At 40.9% G+C, this 26,104-nt stretch overlaps 1 protein-coding gene and 1 pseudogene across 7 annotated transcripts in view; one reads left to right on the forward strand and one right to left on the reverse strand.

Moving 5' to 3' along the window:
- SCHIP1 (schwannomin interacting protein 1) overlaps positions 1-26,104 on the forward strand; it is a 613,549-nt gene that overhangs the window by 523,152 nt on the left and 64,293 nt on the right. The gene's annotated exons all lie outside the window — the stretch shown is intronic.
- On the reverse strand, positions 2,155-2,310 carry LOC134733404 (uncharacterized; annotated as a pseudogene).

Genomic DNA, 26,104 nt, shown 5'->3' on the forward strand with positions numbered 1-26,104 from the left:
TATAAGCAGATCAACATTGCTACTGTGAATTCTTTGAGCAGTAGGCAAAGCTGTGTTAGAACGGGTTCTTCTTTGGTCTGTGCGTGGCGGGTAACAGGACTTCTCCTGTGCTTCATGATTTGGGTTAGGAAGAGAGAGGAAAGGCAACAACATGGTAATTATAAAATAGAATGACTCAAGACAAGAAAGAATAGGTTTTTGTTTTGTTTTGCTCTTACTTGACTTGTGATTCAAGCGTGAAATGTGGCAGCTTTCAGGATTGGAGAAACTTTGCACAAACCCAATATTAGAATTTAACTGCCATTAGCTGTGGAGGGCACCAAAGGACAGAGAGGATTTCTCAATGTGGGAGCTGAGGGCAAGTTCTGGGGAACAGTGGCAGCCATAGCTGTAGAAATCCTGACAGCTCTTCAGTCTTGGCAGGTAGGGCTGCTGCTCACTGGAGAAGCTGCAGGGCTTCCTGGGCAGGGCCCTCCGCTCACGTGGTGCCTGTAAGACCTGCTCTGGAGTGGAGGCATGCACCATCTTTCTTTTTCCCTTTTCACAGGGGAGGAGAAAAATGGGCAGATGAGTATCATGGCGGTCAGGTAGGTCACGGGATAGGGAAAAAAAAAAATCAATCATTGAGAAAGAGTGACTGGAAAACCACATTGTAACATTGTGCCCGGAAGTATTGTATCACTTTTGGCAGCCTGCACTTGTCTCTTAATTATGTAAACTAAATGCCGTGTGTTATCAAGATTGTCATTATTACAGTTTTGTTACTTTGTAGAGAATAAAGATAGATACTAAATATTGGTTCTACATTTCAGTTGACAAATGTCACAATTTTGATTCAGAGTCCTTCTTTGGGATATATCGCATTCTTGCAGAAACAAGGATTTTGTTCAGTCAGTGTTTAACAGAGACTTTTAAAAGCTACTAAAGTTGCAAACCACTTAAGAGTTGTAAGTCTATCACAGTCCACCCACTTGAACAGTCCCCTGTTTAAACCTGTATTTGTGCTTTGGGGAGAAAGTGATGGAAGAGGCTCCACACTGGCTTATGCTGGCTTAGTCACACTGATGTATGAATAAACGGGCAAGTAATGGATGACCTGGGGTTCATGCCAGCCAACCCACCTGCACACCTGCTTTCACAAGCACTTGACAAGGCACCTACCTTTCTTAATGTGCCAAGTACATAATCTCTCTGATTCTGTAAAAATATTAGCTATTAGGACAATTCCAAAACTTTGGGTACAAAGATAAGAGTATTTTTAGAATCTTGTTCTCCATGTGTTAATTTTATCTTCAGCAAGTTTTGTTTGTTTTGCTCCCTCTGCCCCACATCATAATTTGTGTGTGTGTTTGTGTGTGTGTGCTGAATAGATGATCTCTAAGTAGGAAAATTCTCTTGGGAAAAATTCTCAGCATGAGAAATGTGGGGAAAATACAGCTGGACAGCTGTTTAGTTTTGCTAAGAAAAAAATGAGGACTTGTTCTTTGCTGGTGCATGAGACAGGGCTGTGTCACTGCAGTGTGAGTTGTGAAGGTGAGAAGCAAACGCACAGGCAGGTGTTTACACCTGCTGCCTTCTTAAGTCCTCCCAATAACCCTGTAAGGCAGGTACTACTTCTCTTGTACAGAGGAGGAAACTGAGGCCTAGCTAAGTTATGCAATGTGCCCAAAGCATAGCTAAACACTGTAGCCAATTGTTAAATCCAGACATTTCTAACTCAAGAGCCTGTTCTTCTTACTATACCAAATGGCTCAGCCCTCAAGTTGTTGTCTTAGAAATGAAAATACAAACAACAAGGAACATTTGTTCAGCTTAGTGTTTCTCAACAGAGTAAGAGATAGCTTCTCTGGAGCCCCTGTGCTTTCACTAAAAATTTAATTGTTTTGTTTTTATTTTGATAAGAACCCATTAATATTAAGCATATTCTGGTTCATCACCTTATAAGGAAGGACTGCTCTATGATATAAGTAATGCTGGTTCTATCTGTGTTTACATTTGACACCAAAAAGTGTTTCTCAGCCCCCAGAGATTTCAAGCTACTTTACCCAATATCCATTCTTCCCCTCTACCTTACTAACAGAACCCTAATTTGACTGGAATCAGCAAAGTCCTATGCTTCTCAGACTCCTTTGCAGTTACAAATGTTCATGTGACAAGGTTTTAGCTCATGATATCTGAGCTATTAGATGGGGCTTCCCAGAAAGATCCTTAAAAGTGGCTGACTTTTAAGATAGATAGAGGACATATCAGGTATTAAGCTGGTAAGAGCAGGTGCTACATTTGATCTCAGACAAAAGGTCAAGAAGCAATGGTCAATGTCTTTCTCACTCTCCAGTCTTTCTCCTCATCTAGCCAGGAAGGAAGTTGAGATATGACCATGAGGGCAAGAACACATACTAGCAGTGGTGGAGGCAAAGATATAAGGAGTCTGGGTCTCTAATGACTACAAAAAACCCTTCATTATACCAGCCCAGGGTGTGGCTGTCTGCAGACACTTCATTATATACAAAAAATAAGCTAATTACCCCCCTCTACTAAAAATACAAAATTAGCTGGGCGTATTGGCACATGCCTGTAATTCCAGGGACTCGGGAGGCTGAGGCAGGAGAATCACATGAACCTGGGAGACAGAGGTTGCAGCAAGCCGAGATGGTGCCATTGCACTCTAGCCTGGGCAAGAGTGAAACTCTATCTCAAAAAAAAAAAAGCTTTTTTTAAATTTCCTTCTTTCTTTTTTTTTTTTATTATACTTTAAATTCCAGGGTGCATGTGCACAACGTGCAGGTTTGTTACATAGGTATACATGTGCCATGTTGGTGTGCTGCATCCATCAACTCATCATTTACATTAGGTATTCTCCTAATGCTATTCCTCCCCTAGCCCCCCACCCACCCTGACAGGCCCCAGTGTGTGATGTTCCCTGCCCTGTGTCCATGTGTTCTCATTGTTCAACTACCACTGATGAGTGAGAACAAGCAGTGTTTAGTTTTCTGTCCTTGTGATAGTTTGCTTAGAATGATGGTTTCAAGCTTCATCCATGTCCCTGCAAAGGACATGAACTCATCCTTTTTTATGGCTGCATAGTATTCCATGGTGTATATATGCCACATTTTCTTAATCCAGTCTATCATTGATGGACATTTGGGTTGGTTCCAAGTCTTTGCTATTGTGAATAGTGCCACGATAAACATATGTGTGCATTTATAGTAGCATGATTTATAATCCTTTGGGTATATACCCAGTAGTGGGATGGCTGGGTCAAATGGTATTTCCAGTTCTAGATCCTTGAGGAATTGCCACATTGTCTTCCACAATGGTTGAACTAATTTACGTGCCCACCATCAGGTGAGCCAAGATGGTGTCATTGCAATCCAGCCTGGGCAACAAGAGCAAAACTCCATCTCAAAAAAAATAAAAATAAAAAAGAAGCTAATTTTTAAAATAGCTTTATTAACATATGATTTATAGACAGGTGCAGTGGCTCATGCCTGTAATCCTAGCACTTTGGGAAGCCAAGGCAGGTGGATCATTTGAGCCCAGGAGTTCGAGACCAGCCTGGGCAATGTGGCGAAACCCTGTCTCTACAAAAAATACAAAAATTAGCTGGGGCGTGGTGGCACGCAAATGTAGTCCCAGCTATTTGGGAGGCTGAAGCAGGAGTATCGCTTGAGCCCAGAAGGCATAGGTTGCAGTCAGCCGAGATTGCGCCACTGAGCTCCAGCCTGGGTGGCAGAATGAAACCCTGTCAAAAAAATAAACCAAAGGGATATAATTTACATACCATAAAATTCACCTGGTTTTGTTGTTGTTGTTGTTGTTGTTTTGAGATGGAGTCTCGCACTGTCGCCCAGGCTGGAGTGCAGTGGCACGATCTCAGCTCACTGCAACCACCACCTCCTGGGTTCAAGAGATTCTCCTGCCTCAGCCTCCCGAGTAGCTGGGATTACAGGCATGTGCCACCACGCCCAGCTAATTTTTTGTATTTTTAATTGAGAGGGGGTTTCACTATGTTGGCCAGGCTAGTCTTGAACTCCTGACCTCGTGATCTGCCCACCTCGGCCTCCCAAAGTGCTGGGATTATAGGCATGAGCCACCACACCCGGCCTCAAATTCACCTGTTTTAAATGTACAGTGATTTTTAGTAAGCATAGTTTTATGCAAACATCCCCACAACCAAATCTAGAACCTTTCTGTTATTCCCAAAACATTCCTCTTGCTCATTGGCAATCTGTCCTCATTCCTACTACCAGGCCAAGGCAACCACTGATCCACTGTCTTTATAAATCTGCCTTTTCTGAACATTTCATATAAATGGGATCATAGAATATGCAATCTTTTACATCTGGCTGCTTTCACTTAACATATTATGTTTGATAGTCTTCCGTGCTGTAGCACATAACAGTAGTTCCTTCTTGTTGCTGAATAATATTCTATTGTATGGCTGTATTATATTTTGGTTGTCTGTTTACCAGTTGATGGACATGTGGATTGTTTTCACTTTTTAGACCTTATGAATAATGTTGCATGAATACATATACATCTTTGTATAGATGTATGTTTCCATTTCTCTTGGGTAGATTCTCAGGAGAGGAATTGCAAGATCATATGGTAAATTTATCTTTCATTTTGTAAGAAACTGCCAAACTGTTTTCCAAAGTAAGCACACTATCTTATATTCCCATCGGCAATGTATGAGGCTTATGGTTTTTTCATATTCTTATCAAAAATTATTTTGTCTTTTTATTATATTCATTCTACTGAGCATGAAGTATAATAGCATCTCCTTGTAGTTTTAATTTTCATTTACCTCACGACTAATGATGTTGAGCACCTTTTCAAATGCTTATTAGCCATTCATATTTCTTTGGTGAAATACCTATTCAACTGTTGCCCATTTTTAATTGGCTTGTCTTATTATTAACTTACAAGTGATTTTTATATATTCTGGATACAAATCCTTTACTAGAAATAGTATTTGTGTGTATTTTCTCCCAGACTGTGGCTTGCTTTTCATTTTCTTACTGATGTTTCTTGAAGCACAAAAGTTTTTAATTTTGATGAAGTCAATTTTTTGTTTTTCCTTTCATGGATTATGCTTTTGCTGTTGTGTTTAAGAACTCTTTGTCTAACTTAAGGTTGCAAAGATCTTATGCTTTCTTCTACAAGTTTTATAGTTTTAGCTTTTACACTTGGCATATGATTCATTTTGAGTTCATTTTTGTGTATAGTATGAGGTATCTAAATTCATCTTTCTGCATGCAGATATCCAGTTGTCCCAGCACCATCTGTTGAAAAGACTGTCATTTCCCCATTGAATTACCTTGGCATCTTTGTCAAAAATCAATGGACTATAAATGTAAAGTTTTATTTCTAGACTCTCAATTCTGTTCCATTGATCTATATGTCTACCCTTATGCCAGTACCACACAGTCTTAATTAATGTAGCTTTATAGTAAGTTTTAAAATTGGGAAGTCTAAGTTTTCCAACTTTGTTCTTTTTTAAGATTGTTTTGGCTTTTCTAGGTCCTTTGCATTTCCATATACATTTTAGGATCAGCTTGTCAATTCGTGCCCAAAAGCCTGCTGGAATTTTTATAGGAATTATGTTGAATCTATAGATCATGTTGAGGGGCATTGCTATTTTAATAATACTGAGTCTTCCAATTCCTTTATTTAGATCTTTCTTGTTATAATTTCTCTTAGCAATGTTTTGTAGGTTTTTTTTTTTTTGGGCAGAATCTCACCCTGTTGCCCAGGCTGAAGTGCAGTGGTGTGATCTCAGCTCACTGTAACCCTGCCTCCCAGGCTCAAGTGATTCCCGTGTCTCAGCCTCCTGAGTAGCTGGGATCACAGGCATGTGCTACCATGCCTGGCTAATTTTTGTATTTTTAGTAGAGACGGGGTTTCACCATGTTGGCCAGGCTGGTCTCGAACTACTGGCCTCAAATGATCCACCCACTTTGGCCTCCAAAAGTGCTGGGATTACAGGTGTGAGCCATCGTGCCCAGCCTGTAGTTTTCAGTGTATAAGTCTTGCACTTCTTTTGTTCCTAATTTTTCAAGTCACTGTTATATGGACTTTCTGATACAGAAGGCCAAATTGAACTCATGATACATATTCTTATCGCCAAATAAAATGGAAAATTTAAACAAGTGGAGGTGTACTTAATAAACATAAATGATATTTCTATGTTAAGGCCAAATGGTGCATTGTGTAACTGAGCAGTTTCACAGTGGAAACAATGGAGAAAACCGAATTATTACATGGCATGTATATCCAGTCCAAAAGAACCTTGTCCTTACAGTCAGTACCGTATGTATATAAGCCAATAAAACAACATCACATGGCACAATAATCAGTATTGTTAATTGAAATTAATTGTATTCTATTTTTGTTTATATTTTGTAAATTCACTTGGATTTGTATAAGTGTTGTTAGCAAAAGGAGTTTACACCTACTTTTACATGTATTGGCTCAATATTTTTTTCCTTTAATAGGTGTTGTCTTAGTTCATTTTCTGTTGCCATAACTGAATACCTGAGAGACCGGGTAATTTATAAGGAAAAGAGGTTTGTCTGGTTCACAATTCCAGAGGCTGGGAAGTCCAAGAAGCATGGTGCTGGCATCTTCTCAGCTTCAGGTGAGGGCTTTGTACTGTATCACAACATGGCAGAGAAAGGCCGAGAACCAGAAGGGAAAGCAGGAGTGTGCAGAAAGGGACAAAACACGAGAGGCAGCCTTGCTTTGTAACAGCCTGCTCTCTCAGTGACTAAGAGGTGGCATTAATCCCTTTCTGAGGGTGGATTCCTCAACCAAATGCCTCTTAAAGGTTCCACCACCTCTCAACACCATTACATTGGGGACCAAGCTTCAACATGAGTTTTGGAGGTAGCTGACCATATTAAAACCATAGCAGCTATCTATTTTGTACTCACTATTGTGAAACACTGGCTCTAGTTTTTTTTTTACTTTACAAAGCATTTTCAATTCACCATCTTATTATTCTCACAGTAACACTGGAGCTTGGGTAAAATAGGCCTTTTTAAAATTCCCATATTGTAAATCATGAAACTAAGATTCACAGAAATTAAGTGATGTTTGTAATTGTATACATCCATAAGTGGCAATTCTGTGATTGCTGAGTGCAGTAGCTCACACCTGTAACCCCAGCACTTAGGAAGGATCTCTTGAGCCCAGGAGGCAGGAGGATCTCCTAAGCCCAGGAGTTTGAGACCAGCCTGGGCAACCTGGGGAGACCCCGTCTCTACAAAAGGTTTAAAAATTTGCCAGGTGTGGTGTGCGCCTGTGGTCCCAGCTACTCAGGAGGCTGAGGTGGGAGGATCACTTGAGGCCAGGAGTTCGAGGCTGCACTGAGGAGCGATCACACCACTAAACTCCAGCCTGGGCAACAGAGTGAGACGCTATCTCAAAAAAAAAGAAGAAGAAGAAGAAGTAAAATTAGGAGTTCAGGCTCCAAATCTCTTACTCTTTCCTCTATATCCATATTGATTATTGATCACTTCCTTAAACCCTGCTAGGATACAAGAGAAATATAAAACTTTTGGAAAGCTTTATAGGTACCAAGATAAAACTAATATGAAGCATAGTAAAGCTAGGGTTAATATAATGGAGGCCACAGCCCAGACTCTAGATTCTAGCAGCATCTATAGAAAACAGACAACTATCCAGACCTGAGAGTTGAGTGGGAAGCACGCCCTGAGCAATGCAGAACATGCTGTCAGGCAGCCCAGATCTACAGCACTCCCTCCACCTGCTTCCAGGAGGGAAGGACTTCCTTCTTCAGCTGCTGGTAATGTTGGCAGCTGACAGTGCTCAGCTGAGACCCTCTTTGGGATTGCCTGTGGCTGAGGAGAACTAGGATGCCCAAGGTAGGAGCAGTAGCAACCCATATCCAAAGACAGGTTAATGCTGGGACGTGAAGTCCTGGTCCTTTCACCCAGCTTGGATCCAGTTCGAAGGCCCAGCCCCGTTGCAGAGCATCCTCCTGGATCAGTCAGGCTTTTGTTTGCAGCTGCATCAGAATTCAGCCTCTCCCTCTGCCCTGTCTTACTACCTGTATTCCCTCACAGGTGTTGCCCCAGAGCACTCTGAATACACTTCCTGCCTGTAAATCTCTACCAGAGAGTCAGCTTCCTGCACCCAATGATCTATAAGGTTTCTAGGCAACAGGAAATGCCCTAAAGGCCAGAATTCCTCTCGTGGGTATAGCAGAGAGTACAGAGTAGAGTTTTATAGTGACAACAAAAGAAAAGGGGAATGGTGGTGGACTTTGAAAGACAGGATGAGCTGTCAGCCCTGATGGGGACCCCCCAGAAAGCTGTAGCTGGCCCATGTGCTGCACAGTTTGCTGAGTAGGGATACTGCCGGGCCCCCGATGTTCTGTTTGTAAAGTGGGTATGTAGCCCAGGTATCAGCTCTCATCTTCACTGCTAACTGTCCTCTTCAGCTGCAGTCCTATGAATTGGGCCCTGAAGCTGGAACCGGAAGATCTGATTTTTAGATCTCCCATTCCAATTTTGTGGCTTTCTGATTCTAGATGTTGTATTTGTCGTTTGAAAAATGGGTATGTTTTGAGGATTGAAATGGTCCTAATTTCAGGGGCTCTTCATGAGTGTCATGTGACAGGAGGATTTCATGGCCAAGTAAGTCTGGGTGACACTAGGCTAAACTAAGTTTAATTGATTTCTGAGGATTTCTCAGTCTTTTATTTGTTGCTTTTCCTTCTGAGTTCCTTAAGGAGGGGGTGTAATCCAAATCATCTGAACCCATCAGGAAGACTTCTTGCTGCGGACACCCTCCATGGAGCATTAATAAGCCTGGATCTTGCTGGAGTCATATTGAGAAGCCCTGTCCCATCCCATAATGGACAGTTAATAAATTTAAAATTAGACTCTATTGATTACCGTGGTCTGCACTGCCCTAACCTTAAACCAAGTTACGAGTCTCAGAAATATCAGAAGAGTTCCCAGTGATGCGGGCACTCACGATCGATGTGTTTTTGGTTATTTACATTTGGTAAGCTATAATTTACTTCAAGGATACCTCCAAATCTGTGTTCAAGACATGTACGTTTTAAAGAATGTTATTCTCTCAAGCTTTTAGACTGGGGAGAAACGTGGCTTTCCAAGGCATACACTCTCCATTGAAACAGTAGTAGCCATCATGTGTTGGAACTTATAGTTGACACCTTGCGGGGATGAAATGATATATTGAAAAGGACGCCGAAGGTGTGTCTGGGCTGTGGGAATGGGAGTGCTATGATGCATTAGTGATGTCGCCCATTAACAACAGCATTCTCCACCTTCATTTTAGACCACAGTTAAGTTTACCGTATATACTCCTTTACCTTTTGAAGACAGTAGGAGAATAAATTATTTAAACCCTCTCAAGTGCAGTGTGTTCAAAAGTAACTCATCATCATCTTCTCCCCTTCTATGCTGGTTCTGTCCACCTCAGATGATGATGGTGGTCTCCAGGAACACACCCGTGATTCCTACGTGATCTTCATTTCCCATAACCCATCAGTCACCAAGTCTTGCCAATTTACCTTCCAAATGTGTCTCAAATCACTCCCCTTCCCATCCCAGATGCGACCCGCATTCTGCAAATGCTATTAACTCTCACCTCAACCTCAACATAGTTTCTCTGCATCTGGTCCTATTTATTTATTTATTTGACACAGTATCTCACTCTGTCGCCCAGGCAGGAGTGCAGTGGTGCAATCTCAGCTCACTGCAATCTTTGCCTCCCAGGTTCAAGTGAGTCTTCTGCTTCAGCCTCCCGAGTAGTTGTGATTACAGGTGTGTGCCACCACACCAGGCTAATTTTTGTACTTTTAGTAGAGACAGGGTTTCATCATGTCGGCCAGGCTGGTCTTGAACTCCTGACTTGAAGTGATCCACCTGCCTCAGCTTCTCAAAGTGCTGGGATTACAGGTGTAAGCCACTGCGCAGCCTGCCTCTGGTCCTTTTTTAAAATGTATTTTATTTATCCATTTTTGAGATGGGTCTTGCCCTGACAACCAAGCTGAAGTGCAGTGGTGCAGTCATGGCTCACTGCAGCCTCAAACTCCTGGACTCAAGGGATCCTCTTGCTTCAGCTTCCAAAGTAGCTAAGACTACAGGCAAACTCCACAGCACCTGGCTTTTTAAAAATTAATTTTCGTAGAGACAGGGGTCTTGCTTTGTTGCCCAGGCTGGTCTCAAACTCTTGGCTTCAAGTGATCCTCCTGCCTCAGCCTCCCAAAATGCTGAGATTACAGAGGGGAGCCAGCCTGGCCTCTGCCTCTGCTCCTGTACTCTTTAAGCCCCTCCCCTAATCTACCTACCTGACTGCCTATTCAAGTGTGTCTCATTCTCAAACATTGTAATGACTTCCTCAGGTTAAAGCCTAACATAAATTCAGCATTTCATAACTCCCGTATCAGCCCTGCTGACCTCTGGTCTCATTTCTTACCACTCCCTTCTACTCTAACAAAACCAGTCTGCTGACCTGCCTAACTCATGCTGTCTCTAGCTTCCATGCCTTTGTTTTTGTGGTACTCTTTGCCTGAAATGTTTTGTCCACTCTGTCTCTTTCTTGCTCAGTTAATTCCTACTCATCACTGAAACGCAGAGCTCAGACATCACCCACTCCAGAAAATCTTTCCTGACCCCCAGGCTTGATTAGAGCCCTAACCAATTATATATATTCTGCTATAAATAAATAATATAAATATGATATATAGTATAATCTTTGTTTATGTGTCTATCTTTGCCTTAAGGCTGGGACTGTGTCTTATCTCTGTATTCCTTGAACCTGTTACCATGCCTGCATTTATCTCAAGTGCTTAATAAATATGCATGGATTAAATGGAGGAATTAAATACCTATGACAAATAAAAGTAAGCTAATAGCAACCCATCAACATCAGAAATATAACCAATACTTAGGTAAAGAATTTTCTTTTGCAGACTAAGAATGATTGCTTTGCATGGCTGGTGAAGTCTGAAGGAGAAAAGCCAGCAATGGGGTGGGGTGGTGGGCTGCTGGTGGCGGGGTTAGGGGGAGGTGCATTGTCAATGAGAGCAGCACTGAGCAGATTCTAATGACTTCAGTGTGGTATAAAGCAACCTGGACACTGAATTGCGTCTGGTTTCCAGTGAAAGAGAACCACTTTGAGTGCTTAGCTGGGTTTAAAGTAGTTTCCTCACTTTGGTATGGCCACTCTGGATGTTTGCCCATATCTGTACCTCTGTAGCTGACTTTTTAAAATGCCTGAACTTTGGCTTGTTTTTCTTCGTGGATTGCTAAAAAAAAGAATACCTTCTTCTACTAATTAAAGTTAACCCATGGGACCCTTTGGCAAAGTACTGACTAGATTAATACTTCTTTGCAGCTAGAGTTTTTTTTGTTTTGTTTTGTTTTGTTTTGTTTCCGACAACAGAGAAGGAATGGAGTGTAACCTGTTACCTTCTGGTGAAATTCCTCATTGTGCTTTTGTCACTGTATTCTTACTGTGTGCAAGACCTGCCAGTCACAGGCGCTAAGTCTAAGCCTTGGTTTGAACGGCCTTGGGAATAAAGTCGGTTTCCCAGACCCTCCCTAGGGCCCTCATTGTTTTGATTTTCCTTTTTACACATATCCACCTACAGTGTGCTACAGCCCAAAACCCAAACTTCAAAATAAACATGCAGTCCCCTTTCATTTTTCTAACGGTGAGACAGGCCATCAGCAGCTGCAGTTAGACTGAAGCCTAGATGTAGACCCTCAAGTCAGACAACAGCCCTCTCCACAATAATCAGCCAAGGAGCGTTCACAAAGCCCACATATCTTACACCCAAGCAGGACAGGAGTGTGAATCGAGGAGTAAGCTGTAGTGGTGTGGAAATTTCATGCATCCTCAAATGATGTAGATGAAGAAGGCATTTTATACCAAAGTAGCACCTTCTATGCTCTTATCATATGGCCCCACAGTGCTGTGCCTAATGCTAAAGTTCTGGGGAGAGAAAGTGGTTGAAAAGCTGTAGACAAATCGTTGGGTAGACTTTAAAGTGGGGACAATAACACTCTGAGATTCAAAGTAGCAAAGAGCAGGCAAAGTGCAGCATTGATCACTTGGAAACCTCCTGACATTTTGTTACCAGCTTCTCTCCCCCACCTCCCCTCTGAGGATTTACTAATCATCTCAGCTTTGTGTCATCCTCCCCAGGAAGGGGCAGTGTGGAGCCGTGGTAGAGCACTGCCTGGGAATCTGCAGGGCCAGTGGGGCCACCTGCCAGCGGCAGGGCCTTTGTGTGACTGTAGGGAAGCCTGGGGCAGGGAACCACTGCCCCTGCCACCAGCATGCTGTCTGTCATCAGTACCAGGAGCTGTGCCAGGGGCTTTGCACTCCTGATCTTATGCAGCCTTCATACTGCAAGCAGCACTTGCTGGAGCAGCCTGCCCAAGGTCACAGAGCAAAGGTCAGCTGTGTCCAGCATGGAGGCCCTGCTCTAGTCCATGGTCACATCACAGGTCCTTTTCCTTTTTGACAGCATTTGGCTTTTGTAATTAACAAAATTATATATTCCAAGTTCTTAATTTTAATTGAAAAAAATTAACTATATGGTCCTTACCCTCTGTCTTAGTTGTCTATTGCTGTATAAATAATAGTTTACTACAGTTTAACACAACAAACATTTACTGTCTCACAATTTCTGATCATCAGGAATCCCAGAGCTGCTTAGCTGGTGTTTGTGGCACAGAATTTCTCATGACACTTTAGGCAGAATGTACATTGGGGCTGCAGTCATCTGAAAGCTTGACTGGGGCTGCTGGAGGGTCCTCCTCATTCACATGGCTGGAGGCTGGAGCCCTCAATTCCTCACCACATGGCCCTCTCCATGGGCTGTTTGTGTGTTTTCATGACATGGCAGATAACTTCCCCCAGAGCTGGTAATCAGAGAGAAAGAAAGAGTGTGGGGGCTTGCGGGGGAGAGAGAGAGGAAGAAAGAGATGGATGGATGAAGCTACTGTGCCTCTTTTGACCTAGCCTCTGTGGTAGCAGGTATGTCACTTCTGCTTTTTGTTTCTGTAGAATAAAGTCACTATATCCAGCCCACACTTAAGGGGAAGGGAATTAAGCTCTCCTCTTCAAGGGAAGAGTATCAAAGAATTTAGGGACATATTTTGAAACCACTTACCTTCCCCAACCCATATATGTAAATATTCTGAGGCAAACAAAACAAAACAAAAACAGAAAGAATAAAGCCCAGCATCACTACTAAAAGTAAATGGCGCTGCTCTTTACCTGCTTGACTGTCACTTGCATGTCTGGTCACCAGTGGCTCCAGTTAAAAAAACATTTCCCCTTCCCTAAACTGCTTCATAAGGAATGTTTTCACAGCAGAAAAATCTTTACTTTTCAAAGGAATTTATGGGGACTGGAAAGTGTAGAGATAAAAATAGTTTGTCCTCTTGATTAAGCCCTGACTCTAGACCAGGCAGTATATCTAGGACTGACTTCCATTCTTTGTACTGCAGGCCAGTAGCCTAAGGGAAGCCACCAGGTGGCTGAGCTGGTGCCTGGGGCCTTCCACAGATTCTTCTGCAGGTGCTTCCGTCTTCCTGTCACCCTTAGATGAGGCATAGCCCTCAGAGGATGAGGGTTAGCTCCCAGCTCATTCCTGCATGATATTCCCAACCACAGGCCAGATGGCTCAGGTAACCAGATCCTGGGAGCCCTGTCTCCCAGAGCCAGTTGATCTTGGTTGGGATTGGCCAGATATTTCTGGCAGTTTTTGGGGGGATCACATAGTCTTGAATGAAAGCTGTACAAGGTTACAAGGCTTACACACCTGGAAACCAGGAGAACTCTGCTGTTGGCTCTTCCCACCCCTCTGACCAAATTCCTGGTGAACATTCTGAAAAAAGACTTCTATGGCCCCAAAAGAGCAACCCTAAAGTTAATTCTGTAGTTTAAAGTGATTTGGGGGCTAAGGGAACAGAACCAATTCTAGAATAAAGGTGTTTTTACAACCCATCCCCAACCCCCACAACCCTACCTTAATCAAAATAAGTATTAGGCACTTATTCCACTTAAGGATAAATCAGACACCAAGCCCAAACTCTTGAAATTATAATTTCTTCCTGTGAGATGAAATGATTAAAATTTCTACAAATTATGATTACACACAGATCCTTAAAGAAAAATATATATGTATATATTTTCAAATGAGTTTATCAGTATGGTATAGAATATTTTAAAATATTTAACTTTCAGTCTGTCTGAAATGAAATGAATTTTAGTTTATAGGAGTGGGAAGTAAAGTAACTGAAATCTGAAGAAAAGTAAGAAAAGAAGATTGTGGGTGCAAGAGTGTTAGGAGTTCAGGGTTGGGAGAGATCAGAAGTTTAGTTTTTAGGCATGATACCTTTAAGATACCTGTTAAATATGCAAGTGGCACTGAGGAGTAGGTGGTTGGATAAAGGAGTCTGGAGTTCAGAAGAAGGTCCAGGCTAGAGGTACAAGTGACTAGCCAAGAGAATGGATGACATTACCCAGAAAGTGAGTTTAAGTTGAGAAGAAGTCTAAGGACCGAGCCTTGGATATTGTAGTGTAGTGTTATACGATAGAACTTCCTTCCAGGATGGAAATGTTCTCTATCGTCACTGTCCAGTACAACAGCCACTAGACACATGTGGTTGTTGAGCACTTAAAACATGGCTAGTGCAACTGAGAAACTGAATTTTTAATTTTATTCAGTTTAAATAGCCACATTTAGTTAGTGACTACAGCTCCAGTGTGTAAAAGTAGAAGAAATGGGGGATGAGCAGAGGAGAGGCCTTTAATGAAGGAAAAGAACCAGAGGAGAACGTTGTCTTAGAAGCCAGCTATGTTGAACGTTGCTCATAGATCTAGTTATGAGGAAGATTTAGGATGGCGTAGCATGGTGAAGACAAAAGCCTGATTGGAAGGTGTTCAAAGGAGAATAAAGGGGAGAGAGAAATTGTAGACAGCAAGTCTGGACCAGTCTTTCAAGGAGTTTTGTGGTTGTCTAGGAGAGTGTGGGAGTAAACAGACTGGGAAAATGTAGAGAGGGACAGGCAGTGCCGAGGGCGCGCTTGAGGTTAGTGGTCATGAATTTAAACGAGACCAGTTAGTGTGATCATACAGTCATCCCCCCTTATCCACGAAGGCACATTCTACGACCCCCAGTGGATGCCTGAAACCATGGATAGTACTGAACGCAATTGCCATCAACTGAAACATGTTTCTGTTCATGTCTTCAACCCATAATTTTAATGCCTTTCCATCTTAACTAAGAACTTATGCACTGTGCTGTAACTTCTGCAGTTTGAGGCATGATAGTGAAACTAGCATAAATTTATTTTTCCTTTTTCACAATTTCACAGATAAAAGATTTGGTTTTATTGTAGGTCGTAGCAACCTCAGCATTCATTATTTTTCTTTCCTTATTAAGTCAAGAACTTTTACCTTTTCACTTAAAGGAAGCACTTTACAGCTTCTCTTTGGCATATCCGAATTACCAGCATCACTACTCTTTCATCTGGGGCCATTATTAGGTAAAATAAGGGTGACTTGGACACAGCACTGTGTTACTGTGACAGTTCATCTGATCGCAAGCTAGCTACTAAGTGACTCACAGGCAGGGACTGTAGACAGTGTGGATGCACTGGACAAAGAGATGATTCAGTCCTGGATGGGACAGAGCAGGATGGTGTGAGATTTCATCATGCTATTGAGAATGCCACTCAATTTAAATTTTATAAATTGTTTATTTCTGGAATTCTCCATTTAATGTTTTCGGAACTTTGTTGACTGTGGGTAACTGAAATGGCAGATAAGGGGAGACACCGTATATTTCTCTCCAGCCACGTATGTCAGCTGAAAGCAGGCACAGAGTAGCAAACAGCTGAATTTATCCACAGGTGGGATTTAACCAAGTGAATATGAAGTGAGGGGGCAAGTGAGAAGAAGTGATTGAGTTAGGGGTTGCAATGATAGGTCAGGGAATCTAAGACACAGAGAGAGAAGAGAGGACACTCTGAGAGTACAGAATGGTGAAAAGTGGACAGTATATGGGGTATAAGTCCTAGTGCAATGGAAGAATTATTGGATTAAGAATAGTTAGAAAGAATGAGCTGGAATGACAATGCAAGATTGTTGGAGAGTGGGAGGCTTGAAGATGAAATTATGGAGGGCATGAAGTTGTTGGTAATGGCAAAGTAGGATATGGCCATGGGAGCAGGTATAACTGAGATGGAATGGAAGAAGATGGAATTTACAGGCCAAAATTTTGCAGGGACCATCTAGCAGACATGGAAATTTCCAGGAATTATATAGGTCGGTGCAAAAGTAGATGTGGAAGTAATGGCAAAAACCACAACTACTTTTGCACCAACCTAGTAACAGAACTAACATTGGAAAATGACTCTTCAAGACATGAAGCAAAGTAATCTGGGGAGGAATAGGTGACTGCAACTGGGAGGGCTAACTGGTGTTGGTGTCAGCAGTCTGCAGGTAGGAGATTCAGAGCAGGGTGTTAGGAAGGACAGACAATTAATTGTTTGCAAGCAAGAGAGTAGCAAGGAAGACACCTACTCATCCAACAGGCCGTTTGGCAAGAGGGAGGTGGGAGAGAAAACAGCCACCTCTTGAGAGCCATAGGAGAAGGCAGTGCCTTCAGGCTCTGTTAGAGCAAGACAGTGAAAGGAATTCTTATGAGAGAGGTCCCACCAAAAGGACTTATGATGGACTTGGGGAGGAATAGGAGTTGGCCAGAGAGGGTTGTACAGAGCCATATGGGAAGGAGTGAATAAGGAGGTAAATGAGGGATGACCTGGAATTGAGGAGTATAAATTGGAGTAAGAAGTACCTTGAGGTGAAGCTTGATGGGGTCTCCAAGACAGACAGTAGATGTAAAGGTGCTAGTGTGGGAGGCAAGAGAAGAGTTCTTACTCGAAGCAAGATCTCTGGATCTTTGGGCTGATGGCAATGGGCGGTAGGTGGTCTTATGAAGAGGATGAGGGTCATGAAGGAAACCTCCTCGAAAATTACAGAATACCCCTCAGGTGTCCTACAGTGCCTGCATCTCTTAACCTGCTTTTTCTAAACTTGAAGCAATTAGGCTTAAACTCATCAACGACCTCAGTTAGCTTCCTCTTCTATAGTGTGGAGTTAATCCTATGGTAGAGCTCAGTGTTGGAGCAAGGACAAATGATGACAATGTCAGGGCCAGCGTGGGGCCCAGCAGTGGTGCTTGGTAGAAGTCAGTTTCCTCCTCTCCTCCCTCAGCTCCCTCTTGAATTTCCCCTCCTATGAAGGGAAGTTGTCTTTCCATTGGTATTTGCATTCCAAAAGTCAAAGATGTCTTTTCCTTCCTAGACTGAGAACCTATGTAATTCTCAAAGTAAATGACTGTATGTCTGGTTTCTCTCTAATTCCATCTGCCCACCTTTGACAGGCTTCATGGGTGTGTGACCTCTGTAGGCTTTGAAAGGCCCTGCTCTTGGTTTAATGTTCTGCTGTTGCCACCCTAAAATTCTTAATTTTTTAACAATGGTTCCCTATTTTCATTTTGCACAGAGTCCTGCAAAGTGCCCATTCTAACCCCTAAAAACTAAGTAACTGGTAAAACATGACCACAGGACAGTCAGGTAATTTGATTTATCATCCCATTCATGTGTCAACATTTCAGGATGAAGAGTATTTTGAAAGTAATGGAAAACACCTTAACCATATCCTTTGTAAACAAGAACATAATTGAGTACATCTAAACCCCTATGAATGCCCAATTTTTAATCCTATTTTTTCAGCATGAAACAACATCATCTCTTTCAGAAAGATTCTTCATTTATTGTCATTAACCCCCGTATTAATAAGTTGAGAATCTGAAAGTTATCCTTAACTTCAAGTGAAGCTTGACTGAATTATTATTATTCATGCCAAACAGAGCATTGAATTCTTCTTTAGAGCATTTCTTACCTGGATGAAGAAGTGCTCTTGTTAATTTTACAGGAGACATCTGTTTCCTCCAATGTGTACGTCCAAGAGCTGTAGCCTTGAGATGAGGAAAGAAACAACATGGGCAGGGCAGGCATGCATACCAGACTGGATCGTCATTTGTCATTTATCTGGGCAGAGGGCATACTGGCCTCATTCCACTCACCAGCTGGGAAGAACAAACTCCCTACACAGATATAGCCATCAAACTTAGATTATGGTGACTAATGCTAAATGAAGAGTCCACACGGGCTTTCTAGGTTCAGCAGGGCCAGACCTGTACTCTATGTACTCTTGACCCGGATTCAGAATTAATTTATCACCTTGACAGGCAACCAAGTGCCTGGAGTACTGAAACTTTAGTAGTTATTTAATGTGGGAATCACAGTTATGATGCTGTAATATAAAACAGCAAATATTTCCTAGAGGGACAGCATTTGGATCAGAGACTCACACCACATCCACAATTTCTTCTTCAAACATTAGAATACTTTTTGGAAAGCGACAGCCTAAATTGTAGGTTGTTTCTTGGTTTTAACTGTCATTTTTATTTGTTTGTTTTCCTCTAAGAACACAAATATGCTTTCTTTTTCTTTTCTTTTCTTTTTTGTTTACTTTTTTCTCTCACCTAAACCCCCATAGTAGACAGGCAAATTTAAAAGTATGTCTTTCAAAAACCCAGTTTGTCTTCCTACTGGCCACTTTGCCTTCTATTCTCTGATTAGAAAACTAATTGTGATACTTTATTATGCTTTAGATATAAGAATTCTGACTTTTTACACTTATCAATAGACTTTTGTGAAGTGTACAAGTTGGCAATATTAAGTTATTTGCTTGTTTTGCTGGGCTATTTCTGGAACTAAAAATTTATCACATAAGGTGGCAAATTGAGAAAAGGAAAAAAAAAATCTAGGCTTTTTTTTCTTCTCAACTAATTTTTATTAAGTTGGGGGCATCTAGTTACTGCAGTTGAGTAAGTGTTAGCCTTACCTGGGAAGCTGTAAATGATTATTTTGCCCTCAAGGTCAGCTGGCACAGTCAGCCCTGTCCCTGAGGCACATCTGCAGAGTGAGTGGGCCCCTTTGAGCCTGCCCAAGCCATGGCTCACAGTGAGGAGGGAAGTGTAGCCCAAAGGCCTTGCCAGGCTTAGCTCACAAGCTGGCAGTCACTTAGCATCCAGGAAAGCTTCATTCATTGTCTTGAGGTAAGCAAGTGGCCACTTGACCAGCTTTCCCACAGGTAGTCAATAGAACTAATGACAGCTGGTCACAGGCACACGCCTGCCCTCAATCCCAAGGCCCTAAAGTGAGAGAACTTCTCAAGAATTTCATTCATTCCAATATTTTTTGGACACCTACTATATGCCTGGCACTGTGCCAGATGCTAGATGGGCAATGGTCAACTTGATACATATGGCCCTTGCTCTGTCACGGAGCATACAATCTAGTGGAGCAAATCAACATTACAAATCCCACAAATTAGAGGGAAAAAAAAAACAGTATGCTAAGTGAATTTAAAGAAGGACCTTATTTAGACAGGGGGCTAAGGAAACGCCTCCAACTTTAAGCAAGAGAGGTGACTCAGGTGAAGGCAGAGGGTGTACAAGTTGAGAAACAGCTTGTATGAGGGCCCTGAGGCAGTTGCAGGCACGAGCTTGGCTTTTCCAGAAAACTCAGGCCACCAGTGTGCCTTGAGCTGTGTGAGCAAGATCTTGAGAGGTGCAAAGAAGTCAGGAGGGTAGATCAGGGCCAATAACATAATGCTGGACAACAACGTTAGAGATTTAGGATTTTATCCTAAATGTTGTGGAAAACCAAGGACTTTAAAACCAAGGCGTGACAAAATCTGATTATGTTTTTAGAAATATTTTTAATTCACAAAGGGTAAGGTTTAATTGAGGGCAAGCCCTTAATTTTTTGTATCACTTTGGGAACTAAATTCAAGGAGCATGAAACCATCAAAATGATCGAATCAGAGGCAGCCGGGTGAGTGAGTGGGGCTAAATTTGTGCCATCTGAAATTAGGGTCAAAGTTCTGATGGCTTCAGTTGTAGTGACAGTTCTGCTGCAGAAATCCCTTCTGTCCTTTGGAAAATAAATTTTATTTTAAAAACCTCAAAACACAGCCCAAGTAGCTTAAACCATCAGTACAAGTTTCCACTGACATCTGCCATGCAAATGTGTACTTCTTCAGCTGGTTGCTCTTCCTCACAGTTATGCTGGAAATCAGAGGCCATGAGAAGAAAGCAAGTGTGGGTATTTGGGCATGGTGGATGGTGTTCATTTTCCTAGATTTTTAAAATTTGATTGACTGTCAAGAGTGAAAACAAACCAACCCTAAAGTCCCTTAGCATCATCTCAGATAAGGGGAGAAGAGAGATGTTGGAATGAGGTAGGTAGGTTTATCTAAGATGCTGAAACTCAAAAGGACTGCTCATTTCTATCTTGACCTTCTTAGTAAATGATAAAAAAGCCCCAGCACTTTCAACAAGTGAACATTTTGTGGCCCCAACTTATGCATCTGAAAGAGACTCTCTTTGCTATTCACCAGGGAAAACTGGTTTAAACTGGAGGGTTTTAGAAGAGTTAGGATTAATGTGCAGATTGATTTTACTGCATATGAATCTTCTGTGACTGATTTTAACCCTTCTCACTGAGAATGAGTTTACCTGTTGTCATGTGTTGGGAATAGCATAATTTCCTGATCAGTACCTTTATAATTCTGAAATAATTTGCTTCTAAAAGATAAGAAACTTTCTTAATTCAATAGCTTTAGGATAAAGCAAGTTAAGTAACTCATTAAATGTTTTTCTGACATTTTTATTTTACTTCAGAAAACTTTTTAGAACAGTGTTTGTTCTACTATTCAAATGACTAAAATAATTTGAATATTTCTTCTGAGAGAATGAAAATGAGAAAGGATGTATGAACAGTCCATGTCGCTGCTTAACTCACCCTAGAAAAGCTGGTCAGAGAACAGATCTAAGGAAACTCTTAAGTATGAAATTTCATTATAACTAATAGCAATAGCATTTCAGCACTACCTCTGTATTTAAAAAAGAAAAAAGATTTAGGGACCATTGACAAATTTAATAGCTCCTTAGAGATGATGTTAACAGTTTAGTCATAAGTTTTATGTTTCTGTCCTGTGTTCAGTGACATACCAGGAAAACACATTTTCAGAAAAGGTATGCTATGTAAATTGTTTCTTTTCATTACTATTTTACTTTATCCTACAAAATAATTTTTTGAAAATAGAAATGCTGGAAATATTTTTTAAATAGTAACTCTGATTTTCATAGTAAATTCAATTTTCATAATGAACTCATGATCTAGTGTGTTTAGTTTTTGAAATGTCCATGATCAATGTAAAAAGAAAAACCAAACCCATCACCTTTACTGTCATTAAATTTCTATAAGGAAGACCTTCAATTGAAATCTAATTTTTTTTTTGTTGACTCACCCAATGCTATATGTAATTTATTACTGTTATTTTGTATTGCTGATGTGGAAAACTCATGATATAAAATGAAATTGATATAAAAAACAGCCATCTGACAGCCTGAAAGTGGGTGGCGGGGGCAGTTTATAACTAAATTCATACTGCAGATTAGGAAATAGAGGATGACAGCTATGAAGCAGTAGCCCAAGGAAACACACCTAATAAGAAGTGCAGTCAAGTCCAGAACCAGGTCTTTGATTTGATCCAAAGTTTTATCAACTCCAGAACCATCAAAGATGGCCTAGAGTGCAACTTTGGATGAATTAGCATTAGTGTAACCTTTGTGTATATATATATATTTACTAATGTAGCTGAAGACCTATGTATTTATATTACAGTTATTAAAGGTATTATTGAAATGTTAATAAGACAATGTATTGTACTTTTGACATTATTTTTTTCATAATCCTATTCCAAACAGATTAAAAAACACAATAGTCCACTAGAGGGCACCTTTCTTCAACATCATAGTCTGTTCCCTTCCCCAGTACTCTGATAACCTGGCTATCTGTGCTGCTAAGATACCTGGAAGGATAAAGGGGAAGCATGACCCTTCTTCCCCTACACACATACACGCATGCACACCAACTTTGTGTTAGTTTGGGCTTAGCCCTTCTTGACATGACAGCCCAACTTATTTTTATTTGGAAAGCCTTGCCTTAGCCCTGGCAAATTTATACTTCTTTTCACTTTTTCTGCCACTGCATTCTCTGACTGACTCCAAATACTGGAAAACAGCGAGTAAAAGAGATGGTCTTTAAATGTTGACATAAATTTGACATGAAACGATGTAGACTTCACCCAGATTTACCTATCTATCAGTTGCTGTTTTTCTACAGCATGTGAGTTTCAGTTAGTGTTGGACATAAAATACTATGAGGAAAAGAATAGGATTGTGTCCAATAAATAAGTACTCTGGCAGATTCTATTGAAATATAAAACCATCTCATTATTCTAGAGGCAAAGGGAGGCTCCCTGCTATAGCACTGCCTAATGCATTAGATTTCAAACTATGTCTATAGAAACCCAGGGTTGCTGGAGGTATTTTTAGAGATTAATTTGTACCTATTATATGAGCGGCTAAACATCCCCAACCCTGAAAAAAAAAATCAAACTGGAAATTAAAGAGTTCTGAAATCTGAAAATAATTCAGAATACAACTACAAATGAGATAGTCTATGGGACTTTGGAGAAAAGTCCTGTAAAGCTGTGGTAAGAAGAATATAACATTTCAGCCCAAACTGTAGTGATTTAATTCCCTCATAATCTGTGCAAAGTATTTCTCTCAACCCAATTTTTCGACATCAGCATATTTATCCTGCCAGGTGAAGTAGTCTTTCACAGTCCTCAAAATCAACGAACTTATAAATATGTGTCATTGACCATGAAGGTGGTAACTCTGTAGCTCTGTACTGGCCTTTCTAAAACATTCATGCCTGTGCATGCCCAAGCAATAAAATTACGCAAGTTGCCCAGAGGCCCAGCTTGGTTCAGTGCCAGGTTAGGATCAGGCACATCTGTTTGGCACAGTCTCTCATCAAGCCTAACAGTCGGTTGTGCAATGACAAGCAAACACCCAATATATCAAATGAGAAAGTCCTGTTATAGATTAATGACCTATTGTAAGTTTGGGTACTCTGTCTTATCTTGTTTTTAATCAGAAATATGAGTAATTGCTATATATTGTTAGTAAACCAATTTTGAATAAGTTTCTTGCTACTTTGCTTTTAAGATTCTGGACATGTTTAATGAAGAATACGCGGAGATTGCAGCATAATCCATTAAAAGAACCGTTACCATTTACAACTACTTATTTGTGTGAAACAGGATTCTTTTGATGTGGCACAACCAAACAAAATCTTATTCCAGATGTAGCTTTACATTTAGTTCTATGTAAAACTATATCTGGAATAAGATTGTAGCTGACATCTATAAATTCTGCTTTCTCTTTTTTTATATCACAAACAGCATCATGTTCTCGTTGAGAGACACATAAATATGAATTTGAACTCAGAATAGTTTTATCCTGATAGAAACATTTGATTGTTTTGCATGTTGGTTTTCATATTGATTTTCATTTAAAAACAAATTCTAGTATTTAAGAAAATAGAAGAAAAAGTGCCAACCAATTAGTGATTCACACTAATAATTTTCTCAGGAAACTATTTTTTTCATATAATGTGAAATAATAAATATAAGTGTAACCAAGGTCAGAATAGTCCAAACTTCTGAGTAAATTAATTTACATAGGTTATAAAACTCTCAGGTAAATTTCTTATTTATAATTATAAGGCTAAAAAATTATTACTTGTCTCATTTTTATTCTTCCCTCACTTTCTATTTTTGGGCCTAGAATATTGTTAGAAGTGGAGAAGTATCCTGACACCAGCTGTCCTCTTCTGGGGCTTCTGTTCCACATCTATAGTGTGGGAAATAGCCTTGACGCAATAGTAGTCTGCAAGTACACTACCAGACATTCTATCCCAGAAGTCACAGGCCAAATTAAGATGTTCAGATCACACAGTTCATTACCTCTATTTAAAATGCAAGGCAAGAAGCAAGGAAAAGACATGCGAGCTGACATACTTAGGATATGGCACAGGAGTATGGCGGGACCTTGAGTTACGCAATATTTATATGTCCAGCCTCTCTGCCACGACAGCCTTTCCTGTTGAGGATGTGGTTATGAACCACAGTTGAGGTTTGAGAAAGGATTCCTGTTCCTCTTAGACACAAGGTATCTGCCAGTGACACACAACTTGCTTTGTAAGAGACAGAGCCAATTCCCTCTGGCTTCCTCTGTAGCTTGCCTCTTAGCCTGATGAGAAGCTGGGGATTGTATTTACATTTCTCAGGCAGAGGACACATAGGACCAGAATGGGTGTCATCAATGGGAAATCAATGTAAGATCTAATGAATGAGGGCCTCATGTGTCTCAGATTATTTAGTGTGTCATGAATATTAGGCAGTTCTTTAGTCTTTTCATCCCTTTCTATGCTTGGCACTTACACACTTGATCTAGGCTTAACAAATCTGTTACTAACTTACTTATTGATATTTAACACATCTCATGAATTCTGACTACAGTAATCTCCCCCTTGGCCTGCCAGGGATACTTTCCAGGACCCTCGGAGGATGCCTGAAACCGTGGATAGTCCCAAACCCAATATATTATGGTTTTTTCCTGTACATACCTATTATAAAGTTTAATTTATAAATTAGGTACAGTAAAAGATTCACAATAATAACTAATCATAAAATAGAATAATTATAACAATATGCCAGCGTCATGGCTCTTGCACTTTGAGGTCATTATTAAGTAAAGTAAGGGTTACTTGAATACAAGCACTATGATACCAAGACAGTCAAGCTGATACTGAGCCAGCTACTTAGTGATTCATGGGTGTAGAGTGTCCACAGCATGGATATGCTGGACAAAGAGAGGATTCACATCCTGGGAAGAATGGCACAGAATTTAAAACTTATGAATTGTTTATTTCTGGAATTTTCCATTTAATATTTTCAAACCATGGTTGACTACAGGTAACTAAAGCCTTGAAAAGCAAAACCATAGATAAGGGGGAATGATTGTATGTCTGTTTACTTACTCATTATCTAAATCTAACACATACATTTCACCTGTGTCTTATAAGCTACTACATAGTCATTATCTATACTTAACACACGTTTATGAGTTTCATCCATCTTCTTTTTCTTGATCATCTGTAGCAGAATTGACTGTTGTCAAATAATACAACAAAGCCCTTACAAAATCTCTTGGAAATACTTTCTTCTTACTGGTGCAGCCTCTGATTCCATGTCCTTGCCCTAGAGGTTTTAACCTGCAGCAGCTCCAACCAAGCAGCTTTAGGGACCACATCAAGGCCACCCAGCCATCTGTGCTCCTGTACCTTCCCCTATCGCCACCACAATTCCTCTTTACTCAACATTTCTTTGTAATTTTACTCACCATATCTTCAGTCCCAAGACTGAATGAATGCCTGCCAGACACTCCTGACCCAGTTCTTCCAGTACCTGGCCCTTATTTTCTATTCACCTTCATCAGTTTCTCCCTTTGCTGGCTCCTTTCCTGCTGCCCACCTAGACATTTGAGTCTCCCACATCTTAAACATCAGCTACATCGGCAACCTCTCCAAGCTACCACCCTAATGCTCTGATTTATTAACAAACTTGTTCACAAACTCTCAACTCAGCCCCTCAACTTCTTAGCCACAACCACCCAGCTTCCACCCCTAATGCACGACTACTGAAATTATTCCCTCAGCATAACTCATGACTTCCTAATAGTCCAAATTAATGGCTTCTGGTTGTTTTCCTCCTCCACGTCCCTGCAGTATTTGAAGAAACTAGGCTCTGTCAGCATTCCCTCTCTTTTTGTCACTTCTCACCGTGTTAGTTTTCATTCTCCTCTCACTTTGTTGACCATGTCTCCTTTGCATCCCCTTGCCCTCTAAGTATGGGCTTCCTACCCTTATCTGTAGTCTCGTTTTCCTTAGTTTCAGTTACCATCGGTCAACTGTGGTCTGAAAATATTAAGCTATTTTGAGAGTGAGACCACATTCACATGACTGTTACT

The sequence above is a fragment of the Symphalangus syndactylus genome, chromosome 17, assembly GCF_028878055.3.
Source record: "Symphalangus syndactylus isolate Jambi chromosome 17, NHGRI_mSymSyn1-v2.1_pri, whole genome shotgun sequence".
Lineage (NCBI taxonomy): Eukaryota > Metazoa > Chordata > Mammalia > Primates > Hylobatidae > Symphalangus > Symphalangus syndactylus.